Source organism: Erpetoichthys calabaricus (genome assembly GCF_900747795.2).
Source record: "Erpetoichthys calabaricus chromosome 1 unlocalized genomic scaffold, fErpCal1.3 SUPER_1_unloc_3, whole genome shotgun sequence".
NCBI lineage: Eukaryota > Metazoa > Chordata > Cladistia > Polypteriformes > Polypteridae > Erpetoichthys > Erpetoichthys calabaricus.
This window is the reverse complement of record NW_026261594.1, coordinates 206,554-213,018: the sequence shown is the minus strand read 5'-3', so window position 1 is coordinate 213,018 and position 6,465 is coordinate 206,554. Positions and strand designations below refer to the sequence as shown.

The 6,465-nt window shown below is 35.3% G+C and overlaps 1 long non-coding RNA gene across 2 annotated transcripts; it reads left to right on the top strand.

Annotated features, from left to right (window-relative positions):
* The first annotated feature begins 1,036 nt into the window (after positions 1–1,036).
* LOC127526423 (uncharacterized) lies at positions 1,037–4,831 on the top strand. Of its 2 annotated transcripts, none has more exons than XR_007933978.1 (4): positions 1,037–1,407; positions 2,434–2,582; positions 3,280–3,449; positions 3,877–4,831. It is a non-coding gene; the product is annotated as an uncharacterized LOC127526423 (long non-coding RNA). The 2 variants fall into 2 exon arrangements; XR_007933977.1 differs by having other exon boundaries at positions 1,038–1,407; positions 3,286–3,449; positions 3,877–4,830.
* Positions 4,832–6,465: the final 1,634 nt, after the last annotated feature.

The following is a 6,465-nucleotide window of genomic DNA, read 5'->3' as shown; positions in this document are numbered from 1 at the left end:
AAGAGAAGCTGCATGGTTACAAATTGTATGCTGCCTTAAGACAAATATGCTTATCACTTTACATAGACTAGACTCCACACCAAGAAACGTGGTATCAGGTAGGAATCTTTAATACTATCTCTTGAATGTATTCATTAGCTTCTAGACAAGTAGAGTTTTTTTTTTTATTTTATTGAAATCACAAAACATTCCATACAAATAGATCAATTTTTACAAAAATAGGATTGAAAACAAATCAACCCCGACCCCTGAGAAAGACAGCATGGCCAGAAGTAAAACTTAAAGCTAGTAAAAATAAGTAAACAGATGAATTAATAAGTGAATACAGATAAATGGAGAAGAAAAAGAAAACAGGAGATAATCTGCTTCCTCAGTGCTTGAAGAGCTTATTCTAAAGTGTTATTGATTAGATCCTGCCAGGTTTGTAAAAAGTTCTGCATAGATCCTCTAAGTGAGAGTTAGTTCTATCCATCCATTTTTCAACCCGCTGAATCCAAACACAGGGTCACGGGGGTCTGCTGGAGCCAATCCCAGCCAACACAGGGCACAAGGCAGGAACCAATCCTGGGCAGGGTGCCAACCCACCGCAGGACACACACAAACACACCCACACACACCAAGCACACACTAGGGCCAATTTAGAATCGCCAATCCACCTAACCTGCATGTCTTTGGACTGTGGGAGGAAACGAGAGTTAGTTTTTTTTTTTTAATTTCAAATAGTATATAAAACATCAGTTACCCACAAAAAACAAAAAACAAAAAAAAAAAGCAAAAAAAAAACCACCTATTTTGTTTTTTCTGTGCTCCATGCACTAGCCCTGCCTACGGGAACCGCAAGAATCGAACACATGTTGGAACACCACGCAGACGGAGGAGGGCCACTGCTTTTACTTTTTCAGCCAAAGAAGATTGGCGGCCTGGTTGACTAAGACTTGTCACTACCCGATCTGCGGTGCCTGCCTAATTTACAGGCGCATGCGCATAAAGACAACCCAAAAAGCGCGCATGCGCACACATGCGCAGAGCTTTACTATTACAACCTTGCCTGATCTGTGTTTTTTTACTTTGCGACATGAGTCCCCATCTGATTTGTCTCGCGCATGCGCTCTCTGCATAATTAAAATTCATTTCATGATGCTGCCCAATTTGTTCTGCGCATATCTAATGTTTTACGACACACGTCACTCGTCAGGTTTGAATTGTACTTGCGAGTCATTTTTGTGTTGCCGTTTATCTCCGTCTGTAAGTGAACTTCTTACTGGAAAAGATGACAACTTTTGAATTTTATAACATCTTGGAAGAATATTTGTCGTCTGAAAATTTTAACTCCATTCGAATGAAGAGGGAGCGAAATGAAATGCGACGTATGTCTGTGAACTTTATAATGGATGCGTATAGCTTTTTGTAAGTATATCGTATTGATGAAAAGGCAATAAGGATTTTCATTTTTAGTTACAATATGACATTTGTAATCTTGTGGTGTAAATGTGAAAGTCGCAGCATTTTCTGTATTTGGGTTAATCGATGTATTTATTTCATAACACCCTATTAGCATTTGGTGGTTTGTTTCTTTTAACATTTCTTCACATTTTTTATCTTAAAGAGTGAACGGCATGTTAATAATTAAGCAAAACAGCTAATTTATTTCAAGAAAGCGAGATGCAGATAAGAGCATTACACATTTTTAATGAAGCAGATCAGAATCTTACACGTTTTAATTATTTTAGTGTGTTTTCCATTTTTAAAGGCTATTTCTAGCATATTAATTAATGTCCATACAGGAAAGATATAACAGATATTCTGAACTTTTCACTTATGAATAGGAAATTTATGAGGCAAGGAAACCACAGTTACTTCATTTTCTAACATTAAGTCTTCAAAATTGTACACAGAACAACAACAAGAATTAAAGAGTGAGATATTCTTTTGTCATTCAAGACAGTAACAGAAATAAATCTTTACAAAACATTTTAGAATAGGAGCAGAAGTAAAAGAAATGTGAGAGGGGATGTGTCTTCATTTGTACCTAAACTACACTTTGGCGATATATTAATGTCATACTTATGAATTAATTTGTTAGTTGGCTACTATTTACTCATAATTTTGAAATGGGTTTCTTTAACCTTGTTTGGTAGAAGAAATTCTAAGGCAGAAAACAGACAATTTTAAAATTTATGATGTCCAAAGCCATCAGAGAAGTGTGGTGTGCATCTGATGTGACACAATGACAGGCTGGGCACCTGCTGTTGACACGTGTCATTAGCTTATGATTTAAGCTGTTGGTTTAGGAGGAGTATACACACACACACACAAACACATTTAACTAAATATAATGGAGAAGGCTTGCTTGCTCCTTAGAAATAAATTTTCTTATTGCTGCAGTTAGAAGTACAATGCCCCTTCATTGTATTTTTTTTCTTGACCCTACAGGATGCCTGGTGGTAACCAGCCTTCCATGTGGCTGAACAGATGCCAGTGTACCCGCATTCTGAGACACATCTGGATGTCCTTTTCTTCTGCTTTTAAGATTTCCAATTCAAGATGATGTGCAGTTCATGTTAGATTTGCTATTTCTACAGGTAAGTCTACCGAGACTTTCAGTTTCAGAAGTAATTTGTGCACAATTTCTGCAAAGCCTCCCCATATTTATTACTTGATCTGTAATATTTTGCTGCTTTGAATATTGTACTGTATGCTTGCTCACTCTGTCCAGTAACTAACACGGCTTTTTAATTTTAGACAGGAAAGCCTCAGAGTGTGAATCCTCACAAACACAGAGACTGAGGTGCATTAGTACCAGCAGTCACTATACAGCGATGTTGTTCCGTTCTGCAAAATAACATTTTCTTAAGTTACTGTGCTTTGTTGTTGGATTTTGAAAGAACCGAGACTTAATTTTAAATTAAAAAATAAGGCAGGAGAGAAAAACACATTTGTTTTCATGTAAGTAATGACACCTGAGCAAATCACATGAGAAGTTCACATATACAGAGATTGTAACACAATGTCGACTGTATGTGTAATGTAAAAGAAAAAAATGATGCTACATATAATGACAATTAAGTTGGGGTTCTTTCAAAATCCAACAAAACACCACATTAATTATTATTATTAGTTTGACTTTAAGCAGAACTTTATCTATTGTGATATTTTACTTTGGTAATAATTGATCTGTAGGTGTACCAAGGAAGGAGGCACAACAAGAAGTAAGGGTACACTTTATTAATATTTGAACTCTGTGAGTGAATATCTACTGTGTGTTTATGTTTTTCACAGCTACAGTGAAGTAGAAGAGTCTGGTCATGCTATGGAGCAGCAGTTAAAGAAGAAGGAAGGAGAGATGTGTGCCCTGTTGAAGTAGTGGCTGGTCCTCCTGCCTGCACTTCTAGAATCCTCCATCTCAACCACTGCTCTGATCTGCTGTGCCTTTGCCAAGTGATCACGAGGTATTGGCTTATTTTGGTTTTTTTTTTCTTCTGAAAACTGTCTCAGTCTCATTGCACTGACTGCCTGACACACATAGAATTGATTTCAAGGTTCTATTAAATAATTAGAAGGCTTTGAGTATTTTAGACCCTGCCTGTATTTTGATGTGTCTGCTCCCAACATTTCTTTTCCCAAACATTGCTTTGCTTTTTATTCCAAGATCAACCATAAAAACTGGCAGCTTTCTGTACTCATGCAACAAAATCTGGAATGCTTTGCCAATAGAGAAGTGCCAGGCTACAAATGTCGATCATTTCAAAATTTCTAATTTGGCTTTTCTTAATTACTTGCATTGGTTGTAATAGATTAGAAATGGTACTGTGTACAGTTTGTAAGATCTGCACTGGGCACTAATCTGTGCTGATTTTCTCTGTTGTCTTTTTCCAGTTTATTGCAATGGTGCTCCCATGCATCTCCACTGTTTGTTACATCAACTCAAACTGCCTGTGATGCCAGAGGGAAACAAAGTACACAAGACGTCCTGAAATGGAATTGTTATTGGACTGAGACGGCTACAATTATGTATGCTGGGATGTGCAGAGGGGGCTGTGTGGGCTTTGGCTTGTGACCCCCACAGGTTTATTATCTCCAGCATATTTGAAAGCTGCAAGTTTGTCTTTGTCCCCGGCCATTTGACCAGGCAATGTATTTATTACAAAGGACAAGGACCCCTCCATTTGCTTCTTATTTACTTTTATAATGACTGCGATTTTCTTTGTAACTGTATATTTTTGTAGAGCAATTTGAGCTACACTTGTAAGCAAAGGTGATATAAAAATATTATTAGTGAACAAATGTTAAGGGTCAGATCAGGAAAAATGTCAGTTTAAATAGAACAGATTTTTTATGGAAAATTGCTGGATAATAACTCTGACTGAGTAGTATCTTGTTCATAAAGCTAAAGTAGCATTTTTCCTTTTTTGACAAATTTAATGATTTACTTTTACTGTATTCAAAACTTTGCCTAACATATTTTTTAATACCAAGGTATAAAAATCTGCAAATATGTTTGTGTTCCCTTTCCCTAATAGTTTTTAACGCCTCCCCATTGTTGGCCATTTTCATTGTGTGTGTAATTTTTTTTGACAAACACTGTTCACAGATATTTCACTTTTGTTATTTTTAAACATACCATTTATTTATTCAATAAAAATGATCTGAAAAAGTGTATTGTATTTCCTTTTTTAAAGTTCTAAAAATGAACTGGCTCTGTATCAATATGGGTGAATAAAACTATTCACATGAAATGGATCTGCACACAAACAATGGTGTGTTGTGTCGATTAAACTTGTAAGAAAGAATGTCACTGCACTCTGTTCACATAGTGTTCATCATAAACTGAACTACTTCATGCCGTTTAAATTCTGCTTAGTTACTGCAGAATATTTTATTTTACAGCTGTTAAATTCAGCTCAGTTTTATTGTCTTAATAGGTAAGTTTGGTTTCTCAGGGGGTTTTACAGAGACACCTTGAAACAACATTAAAAACACATCACTAAAAACAAACGTATTACAAATATGAACTGCAGCAACAAGCACTTACTGCAAAAAAATTGAAGTGATAACAGCTCACTCACTTAGTCTGTGGATGTAAAGTTAAACTTCTTTATAAGATTAATAGCCGTTAGAATAAATAAGGATTTGAACCGGTGGCTTTATACTCTTGATTCCTTCAGCATCTGACCAGATTGCACAACTGAGAATGAATTAAAGAATTTTAATAAGTGGACAGTCACAGTTAACACTAAGGACAGGGACAGTCACCACAATGCCATGCAACACAGTGTTAATTCTTTTTGGTTGAAAAACGACCATTTATTTCTATAAAACTGGTTGCCAACAAAAGGTTTTGTAAACCTGATGCCTTAAGTCAAATGGCAATTTTATTAATAATAATTGATATCTAAAGAAATTTTTAAACAAACACAATTTGTCCATAGAATGAAACTGCAACAATAGATCAAAACAGAAACGGGTCTTTATATAATTTATTATAAGAGTGGAAAAATAAAAACACTACATACATATAAACACACAGTACCTGCCAAATAATACAAAGAGTACACAACGTGTTTCGCCCTAATTGGGGCTCATCAGGTGTGCACACCTATGCTTCCCCATACGGCGATCAAACCTTGGATGTCAATATTACACCACGAAAGGTGCTTCGTTTATTTTGCAGGATGAATATTTTCAATATGGTGAACTAATGTAGAACTAAAATGAATATACTGTAATGTCAAGTTTTGTTTTGTTTTTTTTTTTATTATCAATGAAACATAATAAAATACAAAACTCTCGTAGAGGATATAAATTCAACATTCAAAAAAGTATAAACAACATTTACAGTACAGGGGGGCTAGATAAATTTCACAGTATAGTGCAAGATATCAAATAGGAAGCACAGGCCAAAAGACACAGGAGGCAAAAATCAAAACAGTAATAAATGAGACATGTTATCATAAATCCATCTTACAGATTTGCTGGATTTCAGTTTCTTAAGTGATAGGAAGTATTGCTTCAGATCTTTAATGAACCATGTAAAAGATGGTTTGCTATTTCTCCACTTACTACAGTGTATATGGTATTTACCTAAGAGAATGACAATGTTAATCATATCAGAGACAGATGGATATCAGTTATCCATGTAGAACATAATATGAGACAAGTCAAACTGTGGGATGTCATTAACCTTGAGTGATAAGCAGCTGTGTATTTCTAACCAAAATATGGCCGAAACAGGACATGAAAAGAACAAGTGTTGTAATGTTTCACAAGTTGAATCACAAAAAGAACACAGGCCCACCTCAAATTTAAATCTTTTACTTTTAATTACCTTGAAATGTGTTTCTTTAATTTTTGTGGAAACAGGCAACTTAAATTTTGAAAAAGCCTTTTCCAGAATTGACTGATCCCCATTAAAAACTTGCAAATGCTTTCCTGAGTTAAAATCATGGAATAGAATGGATTTAAAAT